Raw genomic sequence first — 21747 nt, 5'->3', positions numbered from 1 at the left:
CTTCATTCTCCCACTACCTTCATTTTCTTACAATTTTATTCAGTTTGGTCATAGGCATATCAAACCAAAGTACAATTTTTCTTCACTCTCACGTGGATTGATATCTAACTAACCTGGAGTTCTTGTGCTTCCCAAATTCACTTAATGTGTTTTACTATTATTTCATGCAGTTCAGCATGTCTGTTTTCCATTGATCCCATAAATCATTATCACCTGCAGGAAACGGATAGGTAGGGCATTTTTCAACTGTCAAACCCTTTGGTGTTTTATGTATGTCAAGGTATAGTTGAAAACTGTTATTATATGTATTAAGCTCCTTTCTCCATAAAAGTAAAAGTTCACTCACCTTGGATGAGAGTTAGCGGATTATTCTATAAGGTAGTTATTGGATACAACTTTATCTTCTCTCAATTGAAAAAATTTTGCAAATTCATTGTCCATTTCAGAAATATCATGCATGTCCTGTGTCATTTGACTGGGACTTAACATTGCCATAACAAGAAGTAACAAATCAATCCTTTTATATGTATTTCATATATTTATTATATATTTATTTATATATTATATAATGCATATTTTATATGCATTTTAGTGGTATTTGTATGTCTATTTGGGGCTTTTCCTCTCAGGTTTCCACTGAAAAAGGGTAATTGTTACCCAGCTGGACCAATCCAGTTAACAAATGCAAATAAATAATAAAATAAATAACACACAATACTTGTAAAATTGAAATGAATACTACATTTAACATGTGCAGGTAGGGAATTTTAAAAAAGAACTTTACTCACCCTACTGCCTTGGCATACTACCTTACAGGAGTATAAAATATCTCCGTTAGAAGCCATTATTTATAAACATCACTCATTATTTTAAAACTAGTTAAAGAAACATGCTTCATTTTGCAGTGTATAAACAAATCCACTTTAGATTTAATCAAATTAAATCAAACATTGCAATTTAATGATTTGGTTCATACCAGTTTGAAGAGTCCAACTTATTTCCATTACTAATTTTATCACCAGCTCTTGTTAAAGGTACACTGGCCAAAACGAAATGCTCATGACTCCACGATGTACTTGTACATGTAGTGCAATCCTGTTCTCAAATCTTTTATTTGAACAGCAGACAAATGTTCATGCATTCTTAAGTAACCCGACCTGCATGTGTAAGAATAAGTAGCATTTGCCGCTGCAGGAAAATTACTGGTTTAGTACTCAAAACAGATGCCGTCAGAAGGGACCAGTGCATAGTTATAGAATCCAGTCTGCTCTCAGGAGGGACCGGTGCATAGTTATAGAATCTAGTCTGCTCTCAGGAGGGCCTGGTGCATAGTTATAGAATCTAGTCTGCCGTCAGAAGGGACCAGTGCATAGTTATAGAATTCAGTCTGTTCTCAGGAGGGACCGGTGCATAGTTATAGAATCTAGTCTGCCGTCAGAAGGGACCAGTGTATAGTTATAGAATCCAGTCTGCTATCAGAAGGGACCTGTGCATAGTTATAGAATCCAGTCTGCTATCAGGAGGGACCGGTGCATAGTTATAGAATCTAGTCTGCCGTCAGAAGGGACCAGTGCATAGTTATAGAATCCAGTCTGCTATCAGGAGGGACAGGTGCATAGTTATAGAATCTAGTCTGCTATCAGGAGGGACCGGTGTATAGTTATAGAATCCAGTCTGCTATCAGGAGGGACCGGTGCATAGTTATAGAATCTAGTCTGCTCTCAGGAGGGCCTGGTGCATAGTTATAGAATCCAGTCTGGTATCAGGAGGGACAGGTGCATAGTTATAGAATCTAGTCTGCTCTCAGGAGGGACCGGTGCATAGTTATAGAATCCAGTCTGTTCTCAGGAGGGACCGGTGCTTAGTTATAGAATCTAGTCTGCCGTCAGAAGGGACCAGTGCATTGTTATAGAATTCAGTCTGTTCTCAGGAGGGACCGGTGCATAGTTATAGAATCCAGTCTGCTATCAGGAGGGCCTGGTGCATAGTTATAGAATTCAGTCTGTTCTCAGGAGGGACCGGTGCATAGTTATAGAATCCAGTCTGCTATCAGGAGGGACCGGTGCATAGTTATAGAATTCAGTCTGTTCTCAGGAGGGACCGGTGCATAGTTATAGAATCCAGTCTGCTATCAGGAGGGACCGGTGCATAGTTATAGAATATCTCAGGAGGGCCTGGTGCATAGTTATAGAATCTAGTCTGCCGTCAGAAGGGACCAGTGCATAGTTATAGAATTCAGTCTGTTCTCAGGAGGGACCGGTGCATAGTTATAGAATCCAGTCTGCTATCAGGAGGGACCGGTGCATAGTTATAGAATCCAGTCTGCTCTCAGGAGGGACCGGTGCATAGTTATAGAATCTAGTCTGCCGTCAGAAGGGACCAGTGCATAGTTATAGAATCCAGTCTGCTATCAGGAGGGACAGGTGCATAGTTATAGAATCCAGTCTGGTATCAGGAGGGACCGGTGCATAGCTATAGAATCTAGTCTGCCGTCAGAAGGGACCAGTGCATAGTTATAGAATCCAGTCTCCTCTCAGGAGGGACCGGTGCATAGTTATAGAATCCAGTCTGCTGTCTGGAGGGACCACTGCATAGTTATAGAATCCAGTCTGGTATCAGGAGGGTCCGGTGCATAGTTATAGAATCTAGTCTGTTGTCAGCAGGGACTGCTGCATAGTTATAGAATCTAGTCTGTTGTCAGCAGGGACCGGTGCATAGTCGTAGAGTCCAGTCTTCTGGTCTTTGATCAGAAATTCTTCATAGTGGGAAGGTAATTTTAATGCTAAAGGGGGTATCAGGATGATCCAGGGAAATAATTCTGCCACTTTATCTATATAACAAGGATGCAGCCCATCTCATTACACAGCAACTTTTCTTACTTGTCTAAATACATTTAGAAAAAGTCCAAAGTTTTCTCGATATATTAGTCTGACCTGTAAGATTTAAGCTACATATGTATGATAAAGTAATCTTTACTATTGTCATTATTTTAAGGGACTTTTGAGGACTGGTCCCTGTCTGTTCTTAAAGGCACTGTTGGACTCCTTTTATTTTGAAACACTGTGCCTAGAAGGTACACTTCATAGGGCTAACATTGGATCAGGTAATTTGATACGAAAACTAAGTATATACAGAAATAGATATAGAAATTGCACAGTCAGTGACTCGCTATGCACTCAGACTATGGAACAAGCTAGCACTACCAGTGAAATAATGCTTGGCTGTCTGCTTCATACATACTGCGAGATAATTGTATGGGTGGTAAAAAGTACAGACATAGGGTTATTTCTGGAAAATAGTTTATTTGCAAGCTCTATATTCATACCTGTGCAGCTATAGGTCAGAACAGCTGTGACTTATACAGTTTTTAAGACTGATTCACTGTGGGCATTTTTCACCCTCGACCCTGACCATCGAAACTGTGACAATGGCATGAGTCACATCAGCAGACATTATATAGAAGGATTGAATCAGCAAAGCTCTGACTGTGATACAGGTGACCTGTGTTCATTTAGCAGTAAGGGCACCTGAGAGACTGGGCTGGGGGAGAATCCGTTTGAGCTTCCACCACCATTCACTTATCCTGGGGAGAAGAATGTGGCTAGGCCTCCTACATTAACCGTACCTGCTGGCACCAACTTACTTACACTAAGAGGAGGGACGTGGGCAGGCCCACCACCTTAACAATACCTGCTAGCACCAGGTCACTCATTACAGGGGGGCATGGACAGGCCTGCCACATTAATAATATGTGTTGGCACCAGCTCACTCATCCTGGGGGTGGGACAGGGGCAGGCCCACCACATTAACAATACCTGCCAGCACAAGCTGACTTAACCTGGGGGAGGGAAGTGGACAGGCCCGCCACATTAGCAATACCTGCTGGCACAAGTTCACTCATTCGTGGGGGAGGATGTAGACAGGCCTGCCACATTAACAATACCTACAGGCACAAGCTGACTTATCCTGGCGGGGGGAGGGGGGTAGACATGGACGGGCCTACCACATTAACAATACCTACTGGCTCCTTTTTTGGCCTGTCAGTTTTTGTTTTTTTTGATAACTACTACTTCCTTGGTTTAATTTCTCTTAAGTCTTTTGAGTTTTTAATACCATGATGGGAATGGACTCCATTCCTAAGTCATAGTATGACTAAAGTTCATGAAATTAGTGTTGTTTCAATCATTGATGTTAGCCAGAAGGGCTTTTTGCAGAACCCACAGTGTGCTCAGAATTGACGACTTCTGCAGTTCATATGGAGTTACATGTATTGGTAACCTATCTAGGGGGGGGCATGAATATATCTTCTGATATATCTTCTGTATGAACTCCTCCATAATGAAGAAGCCTAACAGGAATCTGTGAAAGGCCAAACATTTAGAGCCTCCCTGAGATTATGATCAAATATCAGAAGATATTGATGAAGAGGAAGGGGGTACTCCTCATCTGTGACTTCCAGATGGACCCCCATATAGTGAAGTGTGATGAAGGGGATGGTGGCCCACAGGTACACTTTCATAAGCACAAGGAAAGCTGCAAATGGCCTGTAGAACTGCACACCTGTCCTCCGGGGTGGTCTTACTGCTGGTGGACAACTTTCAGTTTATTGTGAAACTTGAATGAGAGCACCATGACACTGTAAATTCAGTACTCAAGAAGGTGGCCTAAATTTTATGTCCCTCTGAGTAGCATTTATGAGTAAAGACTCCCAAGCTGGGTATCACGGTCTCTGTCATGACTTTGAAGAGGAACCATATTCCTTAGTCTCTACATAGCCACCCCAAGACAAAGAAACACAGGTTCTTGCTAGTCTTGGAAAGCAAAAGTTCACATACTGTACTAATCACAAAGAATTAAGCTACCTCATTCAAATTCTTTTTTTTTTCTGTGTAATTTGTTGGATGAGGTACTGCTTTCCATTAATGAAATGCCTGACATTGACCACTAGGAAAAATTCAAGGCAGAGGCTTCCATGCCACTTTTCCTGTCTCTGCTTTACCCCATTTGTGGAGAATGCAGTCGCATCCCATATGGACTCCTTATTTAAGAGCCCTTGCTGTTTTTTAAGAAACTGATGAGTGGTTTAAAATTTATGAAGGAAAAAGACAAACTTTTACTATGGAGGTTGTGAAATTTCATTCTCCAGGGGACTTCGGAAGGACATTGAGGATTCAGAGGCCTTCTACTGAAACTCATGGACTCGGCAACAAGAGGCTCAATGAATCAGTAGAGTTTTTTTTCACTGACTACTACCAAGGCCTCTTGCCAGGATGACCACAGGCAGCTGCAATGTGGGCCACAGAAAGCCTGACTTGCATTCGTTCTACCAGAGGTAGAGTTGTTGGGAGGGAAGATGTTCCCTTCATGTACTGTCTTGGCTCAAGACTACAGCTGAGCATGGGGAAGGGAAGTTGAGCCATTGGCTGTCAAATGAAGTCTCCCCTCCCACGTCTACCTCATCATTACCCCTCCTACTTCTACCCCATCCTTGCCCTTTCCTTATGTTTGTTTAGCAAAGAAAATGTTTGACAAGAAAGAAGTTGCAGAAGCTGTTCGAGAGTTAATCCTGAAAGTCCTTCAACACTGGGAGGAATTCCAATATTATTCCAGATGCTTTGTAATATGAGAGAAGACTAAGGACTGTATGCCAGCAACCTAAACCACATTAATTCCTAGATAGTCTTTTATATACTCTCCCATCAGTCTCCCCTCCCTTCACTGTCTAAAGGAGACAGAATGTTCAGTTTCACTCTTCAAGACCCTTACCTGCACATTAAGAACACAAAGCAATTGGGAAGAATCTTTCACTTTTGAATAGGAACCAGTGGTTACCCGTGCAGGACTGTACCCTTTGGCTTTGCTTTTACCCCAGAGTGCTGAGAAAGTATAGGTCAGTAGTAACCACCTTCTTGCGTCAACACAAAGCAGAGCTGTTGGAGTTAAGATATGAGACCGAATGGCTTTTGACTAAAGCCATGTGACTGAAAACTATTTTACTCACACTCCGGCATCCATCTTGGAAGGGGTTTTGACCCCACCACCATCACTGGTATATCCTTACTCAAAGGTTTTACTGCAGAATGAAGTATTAAGCCTGCGTGTCATGACCTTTTAGGCTTTTATCATTTTACCTCCCCTCTAGCCCTACCTTCCCTATTGCCCCTTTTCCGCCTGCCCCATGCCCTCTTGAATGCATATACCTCTGCCACCAATTTTTGTAACATTTTCCATGGGCGTACAGTTTTCTTTAGGATCCAGGGAGTTTTATTTTTTATCTATTTATTTTTTGTTTGTTTGTTGTTCCTTTAATCTGTGCCTCATTCCTGTCCTTCTTGTTCAGGATAACCCCTTTACTTCTGTCTAACATGACCTCTTGCCCCAGTGTGATGCACCACCCCCTCCCAATTTTAACTAGTTTCAAGTGAGTTATATCACTTTCCTTACACCTTGCTCTTCTAGGCTTTGGCTGAATCGCTTTCTTTCTATCCCATGGATTTTTCTGGTGGCATTTCTTTTTACTCCTTGTAGTGTCCTCGTGTCCTTTTTCCCTACATGGCCTCCAGAATTGCACATGGTGCTCAAGTTGTGGTATGACAGAGGTCCTGCAAAGTGAACACATTACTATCTTTGCTTGAGTATAATGATACACCACAACATCTTTTGTGACTCTGCCCTCTCATTGTCCCCCTGATGGTCCAGTCTTGGTGTGATCAACACCCCAAAATCTTTTTCTTCTCTTTTACCAGTAGTTCCACTGCCCCAAGCTAATACTTCACACCATGGTCTTAGTCCCTGTGCAGTATTTGCTTTTGGACTGACCCTCAAATGTCACTTTTCTCCTTACTCTGTGAACTTTTCCAATTTCTTCCTAGACTGCTCCTCCGTCCTTTACTGCTGTAGCTATCATTGTGCCATTAGAATAGTGGGTGATCATGTCATTAGTCCCTTGTATGTATTTATATATATATATATATATATATATATATATATATATATATAGATATATAGTTTCACTTTATAATCTCAAAATGCTGAAATCTCGAATGTCAGCATTTCGAGACTATAAAGCCGAATTTCAAAATGTGGAAAGTGCATAATCGCAAATTCGAACATCTCGAATTTATGGTTATGGCTTTACTTTACATGACTTGTAGTGTTTATGTTGGATGTAGTTTGATGTGGTGTAGGGATTTGTGTGGAGTGTAAGGTACGTTTTTTAAGGGTTTTGGGTAGGAGTTTGTGTGTGTGTTGTTTTTAAGTTGTATGCGTGGGTTAGGGTAGGTAGGTTAACGTATGAGTGTGTAATTGTTGGATGTGTTGGTGTTTGTGTGTGTGTGAAGAACTGTGGAATGTCTGGGTGTGTGTGTTCTGTTTGTTACTGTTTGTGCGATCTCAGAGCTAGTATATATAAGTAGGGGGGTTGTGGGGGGTGCAGGGGGGCTTGCCCCCTGCTTTTGTGTATTGTAGGTATTTGCTTCTTTGGTGTTTTGTTTTTTTGTGTTTATTTGTTTTGTGGTGTGGGTGTGATGTGGTGTAGGCTGAGTGTTCGGGTTTATGAAGTTTTGGTTTTGTACAGTGTCGGCTTTATGGTCTCGAAATGCTGAAATTCAAGATTATGAAGTGAAACTATATATATATATATATATATATATATATATATATATATATATATATATACATACAGAGAGAGAGAATGTGTGTGTGTGTGTGTGTGTGTGTGTGTGTGTGTGTGTGTGTGTGTGTGTGTGTGTGTGTGTGTGTGTGTGCGCGCGCACGCCTGAATTCTAGACTCAGGACAGACTCTGCAATATTTTACTAGCCACTCTTCTTAATTTCTTATATCCTCCTCTCACCTCAACCCTTTGTGACCTCTTACTCTACCACATAGCTGTCCATTTGCTAAGGCATGATCCTGCCCTCAGTCCCTCCAGTTTTCCTAAGTGTTTGATTAAGTCATTTGACTTGCTGATGTGCAGTAAATCTATCAGTAAAAGGTTGGAGGATGGCTTGTATGCCAGACATAGGTCACCTCTTAGCAGTCCATAGGAGTACAGTGGCATGGCTTTGAGTTAGTTCATATAGGACATGTTGTTTAAGCCTTGTATCCTTTTAGTAAAGTATTTCTATGGGTGTTCCAGTTGTTGCATGTGTGTGGACATGCCAAAGTGGGTATTTATTATATTCAACGAATGGCCTAATGAGGGCTGAGTAAATGGGGGCACTGACAGCCTTAGATTTGTACACAGTTCCTTTGTTTATAAGCTGTGGAATATACAAGGACTTTCTTACAACAATGGGCACATGTTGGTCACAATTTAGGTCACTGTCCACATAAGTTCCCAAATCCCGAACATCTGGGTCAGCTGTTAGGGGCATCTTATCAATGTGGTAGTGCCTTCTGTCCTCAACTTTCACTGCCAGTATTATCATAGTATTAATAGGCCTATAACTCCACCAGATTTGTTCTGCCTCTCCCCCCATACAAGGGTACCATACCTGCTGTCTGTTCTCCACTCCTTTGATCCTTCTACACTGGCCAGTGATCTGTTGAAGATTTTTGTTGGAGAGATCTGCCTGCACATTTGCTAGATTCCGAGCGCTCTCAGAGGCAGCCCATCTGTTTCCTATATGCTGTCCTCCCTAGGGGCAGCCAGTGTCCTTGTCTACTTCTTCCTTTGTATATTCTGATGTATGTCCGCTGTGTACTTTCCACCTCGCTCTAACCTGCCTCCCTTTTTAGCAAGGCATCTACCCCTTGCTTTCCTTTGTGAAGACAGTAACAAAGTATTAATTCTTTGCCTCATCTTTTTCCACATCTTTTATGATCTTTCTCCCATCTTTGTTTAGCTTGACTAGATCTATTCAGTCTTTTTCTTTTTTTTTCTATCTGCATACAAAAGCCCTTGTTTACCCTCCTTCCACCCCTTTCTGCTTTTGCCTTTACTATCTTATCAACTTTATTGCATTTCTGCCAATCTCCTTTGACCGTACCCACCCCCTCCTTTTCATCTCCTGTAGGCCCTTTAATTCATCTTAATTTTATGCTTAACATGTAACTAGGTCAACCATCTCCTTTTTGCCTCTTCCGCGTAACTTGTCCGTACCTGAGTGATGCACTCCCATAGCTTGTTAATTCCTTGGTTTGCTTTCAGTCTCCTAAATTATCCTTGAAACTCTCCCCAAGAACATTGTAGTCCACTCTCCTAAAAAGTGCACATCATTATCTTTGTACTCTTATGCCCCCCCCCCACACTGTAACCTGTACTGTGGCATAATCACTGTTGTCTGATGATGTCTTAACCTGAATGTCCATGACCCTCTCATTGTCCGGTAGAATCACATCTCAGATTCTATCCTGAATGAGTAAGAGAGAAATATTAGGCTTTTACATGTGGAATTATACATTTTTCCAGCTTCGGACTGAGAATATGCCAACCTTATAGTACAGAGGGACAAAGTCCTGAATACACCCAAGTTCAGGTAGCAGCTCAGGTGCCTGATGGAGCTGGCTGAGAGGATGGAGCTACAGGTTCTGGACTGACTCACTGATGCCCTGAGGTAATCGGAGAGCTAATACTGGGAGGACATGGGCTGTGGCCATCCAAGCTGGTGATGGTGAGCCTTGCTTCCACATCTGAAGGAACATGCATGCACTGGCTGCAGGACATAGGTGGTCCCTGCTTTTATAGAACTTTTTATGTCACCAGCAGGGTTTGGGTTCAGATCAAACTGTATGCCCTCAGTTGCAAGGATGTCAGCAAGGGCACACCAAGTCCTTGTGGCTGCCTTTACAATGACTTTGCCTGGATGACTGCCATCACCCTACTGACTGGATTAAGAATAGTTATTGTACAGTGGAAGAGTGTGCAGATCCTGAACAGGGGAGTGATTGATGGTCAACAGGCATGGGGGCAAAATATAACAGAAAAAATAGACTGTGAATATAACAGTAAGCAGAATAATAAGTTTTGTGTGTGTGTGTGTGTGTCTGCCTGCGGTGTGTGTGCATGTGTATGCGAGAGCGTCTGTATGCTGTGTGTGTGTATCTATGAGTGCGCTCTGTGTGTGTGCTCTGTGTGTGTGTGCGCTTCTGTGTGTGTGCGCTGTGTGTTGTGTGAGTGTGTGTGCTTGTGCTCTTTGAGAGTGTGTGTGTTCTCTGTGTGCGTACATTTGTGTGCTCTGTGAATATGTGTGTGTGTGTGTGTGTGTGCATGCGTGTGCTTTGTGTGTGTGTTTGCTGTGTGTGTGTGTGTGTGTGTGTGTGTGTGTGTGTGTGTCTCTGTGTGCATGCATGTGTTCTCTGTGTGCATGGGAGTGTGTGCTCTGTGTGCGCATGTGCTCCTGTGTGCACGTGTGTGTGTGTGCGCACACGCGCGCACTCTGTGAGTGTGTGTGTGTCTCTGAGTGGTTGTGGAGCTATATTTTGTAAAATTCTTGCAAATTTTCTGCCAGATGGTTTTCAGTTATTTGGTTTAATTAAATGACATTTAGCACTGTTTGTCTGCTGGTTGAGACAAATTGCTTCCCTGTTTGTATAAATGTCCCTTCGGGACAGCCAAAAAACAGCAATGTGTAGCACATGAACTCTCTTGTCCTTATCTTCCATATATTAGGGATCACGGTTAATGGTGCAGACTGTCACCTAACTTCATTTCTAATCCTGGCTTTCATAAGTTGTTCCCTAGACATTAAGGCATGTCAGGCATTTTTACAGTTCGAGAGGAATTTGGGCATTTTCTCCATCATTACACTTCTTCCCATCAGTGCACCTCCTGTGACCATTCTGTCCACCTTTCTCACTCCCTGTCTGTCTCTCTCTTTCATGTTTATGGCACTCATGACAGCCTTGAGTATAATGGTGCCACATATAAGACTGCACATGGAGGCATTAAAGTGGAGCATCACGTTTAGTGGCATTGTGACTCCAAGCACTTGGATGCTCTGATCAACATTGCAGCATTATGGATAACAGCAGTCTGCAGCTGAGGGAATTGGAAACCTGGGCAGTCCTGGCAGTTGATACTCTGTTCCCTCACTGAAGTTACAGTAAATATTAAAAAAAAAAAAAAAAAGTTCTCTAGAGTTGAGGACTAAGTAAAACAAACAAAAAAAAAGAACGCACAGACATGGCTGTAGTAAAATCTGTACCGGCTCCTTGTTATAGTGCTAATGCCGGCAGTCTTTTACATCATTTAACAGCTGTGATGTAACACTGCCACTGCTTAAATGATTATAGGCACTTGTGCTCACAGCCACTGCCTTGCAGAGAATGATCTGTACATCTTCCATGACCCAGCTCTTGCCCCCAACAGCTTACTGTCTCTTTGCCAGACCTAGGTACAGCTTTGCTTTTCACAAATAAGGGCATTTTTAAAGCCCGGGGTGGTTACAGTTGACTCATTTTACAGTTTTTTAAGTAATCTAATCACAAGAGTATCAGCCTCACTCTGTTTGCAGATAATATGTAGACAGGAGTAGTGCCATAAGGAAAGCTTAAAAAATGTCTCTTAAGCTAAGGAGACAGAGGCAGAAAAGATAGCTAAACAGTGTCTGTCCACCTGGCTTTCTAATTATATTTGTTCTCTTAGGACAAAGGTGGATAAACTTTGTAAAGATGTTGAAAAGACTACCATGGCATCCTCCTCTGATTTGTCCTTGAAAAACATTAATAGAGGTACTACTTGGTCATTCCTGAAAACTCCATCCTTGGAGCTCAAATATTAAGAGAATGTTTCCAGAGGATGGTACAAGGCTCGATCCTGACCTCCAATGCCAATGCCTGTTTGGAGTTTGCACGTTTTCCCTGTGTCTCCGTGAGGTTTCTCCCATGTCCAAAAAACATGCTGAGTGTTACCATCTCAAACTCACCAATGAATGGAGCTGTGGGCAGCAGCACAGACTCTTCATGGTGCCCTATAGGGGGGAGAGTTGTACAGACCAACCACTTTGGGCATCTACTGTGGTGCGCAGGATCCTAAAGATAGGAGAACACAGATCACAGACTGTGCACTTTGGCAGGGTTAGCCACTCTGGTTTAAAATATGGCTCTAGGTGATTTGGTCATGTTGACTAATGTCGCTAAAAATGGGCATGGGTAGTTACCGGTAATAAGTGGTTTGAGGACCTGGCCTACTCTGACCCATGCCAGGGACCCGTTCTAACGGTGGGAGGAGTATATGTGCCCCTGTTAGCCAGTGTGTGCCTGCCATAAAGCCCAGCAGCTCTGGGTCAATAAGCTTCTGGCTGGCCGGTGTCTAGTTGCCCAGCCTGGGTTACCTGGAATAGCTCTGTTGAGCGAAAGCTGGATGTAAAACCAACCAACCTGCCAAACATGAACTGAGAATTGCTACGCTTAATGTAGTTTCACTGACAGGATGCAGTTTGGAAGTGGATGACATGATGATACGGAGGAGGCTGGACATCCTATGTATCCAGGAGATGAGATGGAAGGGCAGTGCAGCAAAGCCACTTGGCTTGGGATCCAGAGTCTACTACCTCAGGTGTAGGGCAGGCTAGACATGGTGTAGGAATTGTGGTGAGAGAGAGGCTTCAGAAGGCAGTAAGGGATATCATCAGAATTCATGACAGACTCATGGCAGTCAGACTCCAGTGTAATGATAGGGAAGTATTCATAATCTCAGCCTATGCCCCGTAGCAGGGTTGTGCCAGTGAGGAAAAGAGTGCATTCAGACAGCAGTTGCAGGACCTACTAGATAAAGCAGGACAACAGGAACTGGTGTTGATAATGGGTGACTTGAATGCACATATCGGGACAGACCAAACAGGATATGAGGACTGCCTGGGTCCACATGGGTGGGGCAACAGGAATAAAGAAGGAGAAGCCATTGTAGACTTCTGTCTGGCAAAAGTCTTGATAATGGCCAACACATGGTTCAGAAAGAGAGAGAATCACAAGATCACGTACAAGATTAGTCAACATGCAACTCGGGTAGACTTCCTCCTAGTAAGGAAAGGGCACTGCGGCAGAATCCATGATTGCAAAGTTATCCCCAGTGAAACAGTCGGCCCACAGCATAAACCACTAGTTGCCACAATCAGCTGCAAGCAGTGGTCAGAGAAGGCTTTAAGGTCAACAGATACCAGGCTGAAGACCTGGAAGTTGACTGGAGAGAAAGCAAAACAGTTCAAGCAATTACTCTGGGCTCTAGCACCTCAAGAAGAGGAGGAAATGGGTGCTGTTGAAGAAGAATTGCAGCGCCTAAAAACAGCATGTGTTAGGACTACAGAAAAGATATATGGCCAAGCCAGGTATGGAAAGCTGGTGGTGGACTGCACAAGTCCAGGAAGTCATCAAAAGGAAAATGGAGTGCAGGAAGAAGTGTGGGATAGAAAAGACTGACCAGGCTAGGAAGGACTACTGGTTGGCTAACAAAGAAGCTAACAAAGAAGTTGCAGTAGCAAAGAATAGGGCATTGGAGGCACTCTACCAACTTCTGGAAAGTGACTCCGTGAGGAGCACAAAGAAACTATATCAGGTTGCAAGGCAAAAACAGAAAGATAAAGAAGATAGTCAGACACCCTTCATAAGGGATGCCAGCAACAACCTGCTCACCAGCCCAGAGGACATCAAAGGCAGATGGAAGGTTTATTTTCAGCAGCTTCTGAATGAAGAAAACCCCACAGAAGCTGTACTGCCCCAGAAACCGCCTACAGTGAGAGAAGAAGAGGAGCCCCCCCCCCCTAGAAGAAGTAAGAACAGCACTAAGGAAGATGAAATCAGGGAAAGCAGCAGGCTCAGATGAGGCCACAGCAGATATGATAAAGATGCTGGGTGAGATAGGGGAGAAATGGCTCCTGAGGGTACTAATAGCAGTGTGGAGGGAAAGATGTATCCCAGATGACTGTAGAATAGACATATTTGTGCCAGTGTACAAGAACAAAGGGGAAATTCACAACTGTGGACAGTACAGAGGCATCAAACTCCTATCACACTGCATGAAAGTTCTGGAGAGGGTGATTGATAAACGGATATGCAGAGTAGTAGAATGTAAGATGGGAGATGAGCAGTTTGGATTCAGATCAGGATGCAGCACAATTGACCTGATGTTTGCATTGAAACATATACTTGAGAAGAAGTTAGAGATGAGACGAGAGTCCGACTGGGCATTCCTAGACTTGGAGAAAGCATATATTAAGGTCCCAAGAATGCTGATCTGGGCAGTATTGCGGTGGTTTGAAGTCCCAGAAACATTGGTTGAATTAGTGCAGGCTATGTACAAGGACCTAATGACTCAAATACGAACAGTGTTCGGCCTCACGGAGGAGTTCCCAGTGGGTGTGGGTGTACACCAGGGTTCAGCTATGAGCCCACTGCTGTTCATACTGGTGATGGACTACATTAGCAAACAGGTAGGAGGGGACGGATAGGAGGGGACGGATCAACAAAGCTGCTGTATGCAGACGATGTGGCAGTACAGGCAGACTCTAAGCTAGAACTTCAGCAAAGGATAGCTTCAAGTATCTGGGAGGAGTAGTTGAGGAGAAGGGTAGTCTGAACGAAGAGGTCAAAGCTAGAATCAGAGGGGCTGCAACCAACTGGCATAGAGTATCAGCTGTAGTCTGTGACAGAAGAATGCCAAAGAAGCTGAAAAATAAGGTGTACAAAAGACAGTGGTGAGACCAGTACTACTGTATGGTACAGAAACCATGGCAGTAAAGGCAGAACAGTTGAAGAAGATAGAGGTGATGGAAATGAAGTGCCTGAGAAAGGTGATAGGATGCAGACTGTGGGACAGATGAAGAAATGAGGACATAAGAGCAGAAGCCAAAGTAGCTCCAATTGCAGAAAAGATCAAAGAGAACAGATTGCGGTGGTTTGGGCACATGTGTAGAAAGCCAGAAACAATCTGGTGAGGAAGATTTGGGACAGACAGGAAGAAGGTAAGAGGAAGCGAGGACGTCCAGCAAAGAGGTAGATGAACTGTGTAAAATAAGATCTGTGACAGTCAGGCATGAGTGTCGAAGAAGGCAGGAGTGTGGCACTGAATTGAGAGAGTTGGCGACAGTTAACATGATACCCTGACCCCATGTAGAAAAGTGGGGGAAAAGGGTCTGATGATGATGTTCCCAGAGGATGGACACCCAGGAGTTTGTGTGTACTTATGTTTTGCTGCTGCTTGCCAACCATTAGCCCTTCCATGACTGATTGACCACTTTGTTCCCAGAATGGGCATGAGCTGATTGTAGGAGACTATCATTCAGCCAGCCATCTGTGGCTAGTTATAATGGGCTAAGTCCCCACCCACAAGTCTGACATGCATGCTCACTTACTTGAATAACTGCTGCTGTGCCTTCATATATATCTGATAGTTGCAGCTTGTCAGAAATGACCACACATCCCTTAGTCATGTTCTGTGCTCCTGTTTCACTGTGTGAGTCAATGTCACAGTACACTGCCCCCACCCAGGGTGGATGAATTGGTATTGGAGACTTTCTCTCAATCTCCTTGGTAAACACCTGTAGACACAGTGAAGGACTGAACTGGGGAACTCTCCCTTGATCACTTTGTAGACAGAGCTCTGAGTACATAATTCTGAATCTTTAAGAGCCCCAGCTGCAAGAAGCATCCTCCTGTCCCTTCACCTCCCCTTCCTTCCTCTCATTTCCCCCCTCCACTCTCCTCATCTCCTGTCCCTGCCCCTCAACTACTCCAACCCTACTCTCCTCTCCCCTTCCCTCCTCTCCACTTTTCCTGCTTATGAGCCTTTTGCTTGGTTCAGAACTGCTTATTGGTCATAATGCCTGTGGCATCAGTCCGATTTCTTCTCACAGCAGTAGTTCTTACAGATCCAGCATTATGGAGAGTGTCCATAACTTTCATGTCTCTTGTACAGAACAGGTCTATGGTACATCAGTACTGTAATTTGAGCAGACCTGGAGTTTTTCCCTTTAGGATAGGTAGCACATCACTTCTTTCTTTCTGGAAAGGTAGGTGGATGGCTTCCTCTGACCACACCTTTTTGACATGAGCTAGATTAACTGAATTGTGTACAGCATTGTGGAACTGGGTTGTGTGTGGTGTCTTAGCTTGAATAAGATGAGACTTGGATCTGAAACTACACTTTGGAGATAAGGGGCAAGCTAAACTCCAGGTTACAGGTTTAACTAGTTTGTGTGTGAACAGATACTGTGACTTACAGCAGCCTGTACAAGGTTCATGGGAATGCAAAGCGAGTATTCATATTAGGTGCGAGCAGGCACATAGAGCAGCTTAGCTGTAGCAGTGTGTTTAAAAATGAAGACTTCCTTTGAGGAGGCAAAGTGAGACTAGGGATTTCACAGTACTTCAGTACAGCTGCTATCTGGACAGTAAGTGAATAGAAATGTTAGAAGGGTAAAGTCCACAGAGTTAAGTTTATTTATTTTTGTTTTATGTCCACCATATAAAGTACTTAAGGTCTTAGTTCATGAGGAAGAACAGTAATGTGACTGAAATTAAGTGGGAAGGGCTGTGTTTTGTTCAGTGGCCAATTCCTGAAGAAAAGGATGATTTTAGGAACTCAAATAGGACTGTGTAACACACAGTAAAAGAGAATGACGCAGTGCCTAAAAAAGAAATTAATTTAAGTAGAACTCACAAGGTTACTCAGGTGATGAGAAGATGGTTCCCCTAACACTGATGGTTTAGAAAAAAACATACCATAGTTGCACTGGAAGGGGTAAAGTTCATAAATCAGTATAATGAGGCAGAAAGTAATAAACATTAACAGGTGGATAAATGCAGAGAGTTGTAAAGGAAGTGTTGAAAACAGGGAAAGACTAAGCTGTAGAGGGGTTGATGCAGTGTTACAAAACAGGTTGTTGAAAGATACAGCAGAAGTGGGTTACAGAGCGGCTGATTGACTTTCTAGCATGTAACAGAAACTTTGGATGATATTGAACACCTAGATTATAAGAGGTCATGTGTAGTGCTTTGGGTAAAAAAAAAAACGGCTATGAAATTTTGCTAAGACTGGATTACTGAGTGACCAGGTTTGGCACAGGCCAGGGTTGGGTAGGGTTACAAAGGGGAGATAGTTTAACAGTTTCCATTAGCCAGCTCATTGCTGTTAGAAAAGTGTGCAGGTAGCAACAGAGACCGGCTGAAGTCTGTAGGAAAGGTAAGGAATTGTATCTCCTGATATCGAGCAGGTAGGGATTATTATTGTTATTTTTATTGCTTGGATTTTGTGTTCATCAGGGTCTTTTATCAGTTGCTTCCATTGGGCAAGTCTGTTTGAGACTGCAAAACATTCTTGCATTGGTAAGTGCATTTAAACTAAAGGGATGTAATGGACTTCTTGCCTACATTTTTTAATGTTGCCTGTAAGAAGTACAAATTCAACATTTTAAACAGGTCTGTTTTACACAAAGTTTTCAGCAACGGAAAGGAAATTCCTCTAATATGATTAATAAAAATGTTTATTTTAAAATAGGTGGTGTTAGCACTGTGTACAGAAGTGTAGCTGAAGTATGTTCTATCTAGACTGTGGAGTAGAACACAGTTTTTGATTAGTGAAGGGTGACATACAATGTAGGGCAGAGCACATTGCCATATAATTAAAGTCTGTCAGACAGCTACAGCACTTTTGTAATCCGTAGCTTTAAAAATCAAGAAAGGATCACTTTGAAAATAAGCGCAGCCCAACAAGGAAGTCCTCATTTTTAAACGGCAGTTATACCTTCTGGTCAAACATATATTTGTATCTGTACCTGCGAGGAGTGCTATTCATAGTTTGGTGTATAGTGTAGTGATAGCTGCATTACTGGGCTAGTACATCTTGTAATTTAGTACTAGAGTACAGCAGCATTCGCATTGGTAGCAGTCGTTGGAAAGAATGTCAGCTATTAGCAGCTTAGTCAGAGAGAAGGAGACGGTGTGACATTTTCATGTCCACCATTATTACAATACACTCTTTGTGCTGTTCAGTTTCCTTTAAGTTATTTAGTCTGTTTTAGAAATAATTGATTTATCACCTTTGGAGTCTTACTACTGGCACATCTAAATTTACTACACTGTTTGGGAATTGAACCCTAATCCACCAAGAAGTGCATAAAAAGGCATTATCTTACAGCAGCATGATGCATGCATTGTATTATTTCTCATTTTTGTTGTTGTTCTTCCTTCTTTACTGACTTTTAACTTAGAGAAGTAACCAGTGTATGGTGTTTCCTGACCTTTTGCAAGCAGTCAGTAAATCGAACTTAAGTGGCATCCAGCTAGCCATTTTCTGATAACCTTTTAGCCATAACAAAGGCACAACCCTAAGTAAACAATGTTTCATTGCTCAAGATATACTTAAGAAAAGAACAAAATGGCCTTTCACTTTTTGTTTCATCTCTGACCCCTCATACAGGAAAAGTGAAATCTGGCTACTGCTATACGAAGTTGATCTTTCTCCACTTCCTAGTGCCCAGCGACATTTTTGTATTGTAGAATATATCCCATTACAGATGACTGGCGTATTCTTTTTCTTTTTTCATAAACTTACAGAATGATTTCATCAACAGAATACCCAAAAGGTGTAAGTTGCATCTAGTCCCTTGCACTTCCCATCTCATGTTTCATTTCTACATTTATTCTAACTTTCACATGGTAATTTAAAGCTATCTGTGGTTCCAAGTTTCACAGTCTCCTTTTGTAGCGTGTTCCATTTTCCCACCTCCATTTCTCTATAGTGCCACATTTTCACATCCATTTTAAATTGATCTCCATTTATCTATCACCTGCCCCTTTTCTCTACGTTGCCCCTTGAGCTGTAGTGCGTCTGCCCTTTACCTTCCTGCCCTGTGTGTCTGTAACTGCTCCTCTTCTACCTGTGTAGCTCCTGCCCTAATATATACTCATAGCGACTCTGCCCCCATATGACACCTGATTATTACTTATGTGACTCTTTTCTCCGTTTTTGACTGATGCTTAATTTTTTTCCTGTGTAGTCTCCAAAAACGAGCATCATATTCAAGTACAGTCTCAGCAGACTCCTGTACTATGAAACTGTCACTTCAGCCTCACTAGATTCCACCTCCCAAACTTTGTACCACAATATTCTGTGGGCTCCTTAGTCTTGCCACTGCTTTTTAATTTGTTCTTGGTGATCCATTTTAGGTGCAGTAGCTTCCCCTGGTCCTTTGCACAGCGACGGTTATCCCATTCCACAAAGTGGGAGCCACCACGGACCCCGGGAACTACCGCCCCATTAGCCTAACGAGCCTGGTCTGCAAGGCCATGGAATGTATCGTCATGGAACTTAATAAACAAAGACATTGGTAATCTCCAGACTCTGGACCCAACCCAGTTCGGGTTTGTAAAAGGCAGATCATGTCTCCTAAATCTGATTGACTTCTTTGAAGCAGTCACCAAAGCCGTAGATGAGGGTAAGGTGGTTCACACAGCCTGTCTAGATCTCGCCAAGGCTTTTGACACCATCCCCCACTCTGGAATTATAGATAAACTCACTAAACTAGATATAAATCCCTATGTCACAAGATGGGTTGCCAACTGGCTCACTGACAGAACCCACACTGTGAAAGTAGCAGACTCCAAATCCGACTTCATACCAGTGACAAGTGGAGTAGCACAGGGTTCAGTCCTGGGTCCTCTCTTGTTTGTTATCTACTTCTCTGAAGTACAGGCTAACACAGAAGGTCTTTGGCTAATGAAGTTCGCAGATGACTGCAAACTAGGAGCCATAATTGAAACTCCTAACGATGTGGACATCCTACAAAAGGGCCTCACTGAGATAGATGCCTGGTGTCAAAGCCATGGCCTAAAGCTCAATGCCAAAAAGTGCATTGTCATCCCCTTTGGTAAAAACTCTGTACCCATGAGCTACCACATAGGTGGTAGTCTACTTAACACAGAAAGTGTGATAAGAGACCTTGAGACACAGGTGGACAGTAGTCTCTCCTTTGATAATCACATCACCACAGTAGTTAGGAAATCCTTCTACGTGGCACACCTCATCACAAAAGGTTTCTCATCCAGGAAAAAAGAGGTCATTGTTCCCCTCTACTCATCACTCATTAAACCCATTATAGAGTACAACACCCCTTTTGGTATGTATCTCACAAGACATCTACAACAACTGGAAAGGCCGCAGCAATACCTCACAGAGAGGATTACCGGCCTCAAACTGATGCCCTACGCAGACCGTTTCAAAAAACTCCAGCTTTACTCTGTCGCATATTGCCTACTCAGAGGCGATCTCTTCCTAACATACAAAGCTATGTCAAACCCAGAGCTGTTGGACATGCTCCACTTAAAGAAATGCTAATCCCTCCGAGCTACACGCTCTAGGGACCTAAACCTTGTCACCACAATAAACAGAACATGCTGGAGGGATAGATTCCTGTCCCAGAGACTTCCCATACTCTGGAACAAACTGTCTGTCTATATCAAACAAAGCTCCTCATTAGCACTCTTCAAGAAAAATCTTGATGATTGGATGGGAAACAGGAAATTCAACCCGGCGATCACCTCTGTGGCTCTGCTCGACAGGGGCACAGGAAAATGAATTTTCTTGAGTGGTGAAAGCCAGGGTACCTTTTTGGCTAGGCTTGTATAGGCCCTAGTGCCCATAGACTAGTACCTACCTATGAACCTATAAGAAGTGAAGTTAAGAGGGAGGAGAGTTATATAATTGAGCAGATAGATAAGGCTGTGGTTTAACTGTAAAGGAAGTGAAGTGTAGGGTGCGTGGGTTGGGGTTAGGTAGGGAACTGAAGCAAGTGCTAATAAAGTGAGGGAGAGTACAGGAGGTTGCACTGATGTAAAGTTACTCAGCTTTCACAAGAAACAATCAGTGAAAAAAATGTGCATGTGTTTAGTTTTGGGGGGAATTCCAGTAGGATCAGCAACCTAAATCTGGCCAGCCTGAGTAGCCGTGCCCTTTGGATAGGGAGCATTGTATGTCTAGGTGAGCAGTATGAGTTCCATTGACCTACTTGGGGGCTCATGGAAGTACACGCATGAATAATATTGTATCTACAGCACAAGGAAAGGTCATGGGTCATGGGGGTAGCTTAATGTAAAGAACTACCTTAAAAACAAACATACTTTGGTGTAAAAAAAAAAAACTCAGTGAGGTAATAGTTGGCTTGGTTGGGACTTGGCTGGTTTCTAGAAAAAACTTTTCCCACCAGCCACAGTTGCACAGCAATCTCGTTTGAATAGGCTGCTCCCCAGTTTTCTGCTTGTGAGAGTCCGTACATATACAGTTTGGTGGTACATTGACCCTACAGGGTAATCTCTTAACTCCTTTCTGTTAAGGAATCATTTGCGGTGGTTGGATTTGGAGAACTGCAACTTTGCGCATCTGTTATGTGTTGCCCTTTAGCCAAGGGCAGGGGGTTATGGCTTCAGAGTTCAGGATTACACGGAGATGAGATTAGGAAGGAAGAAGTTGGGTTTCCTGAGGTAAATCAAGATATCCTAGGAGGGCTGTTTAATGTGCTGAGTAAGAGAGGCTAGGAAGCCTTGTTATGGTTGCCTTATTTGTGAGTGGGAGGCAGGGAGAACCTCTCTGCTTTGATTCCCAGTGCCCTGCTTGGACAATCAAATGGCCGCACCAAGTATGTACTGGAAATTAGACGAATACAACAGGGATGGAGTTATAGAAGGAAATTAAGAAATATAGTTAGACCTGCAGTTTAAAAGCCTGGACTATAAGCTCACACAACAACTTTATGGGAAGATACAAGATGGTACAGCAGAGTTAGCAATGAAAGGAAGAGAACCCAGAACCTTAG

General features: G+C 43.0%; 1 protein-coding gene across 6 annotated transcripts in view; it reads left to right on the top strand.

Annotated features, from left to right (window-relative positions):
- RHOBTB2 (Rho related BTB domain containing 2) overlaps positions 1-21747 on the top strand; it is a 323120-nt gene that overhangs the window by 153602 nt on the left and 147771 nt on the right. Inside the window, exon 1 of one of the 6 annotated variants that reach the window (XM_044082963.1) lies at positions 17100-17120. The exons of the other annotated variants lie outside the window; for them this stretch is intronic. The gene's annotated coding sequence lies outside the window, so the exon portion shown is untranslated. Of the gene's footprint in view, positions 1-17099; positions 17121-21747 lie in introns of those variants that run through there. 6 annotated transcript variants of the gene reach the window in all.

Source organism: Protopterus annectens, chromosome 9.part0 (assembly GCF_019279795.1).
Source record: "Protopterus annectens isolate FY-2018-M chromosome 9.part0, PAN1.0, whole genome shotgun sequence".
Lineage (NCBI taxonomy): Eukaryota > Metazoa > Chordata > Ceratodontiformes > Protopteridae > Protopterus > Protopterus annectens.
Note: the sequence above shows the minus strand (reverse complement) of the source record. Positions and strands in the feature narration are given on the sequence as shown.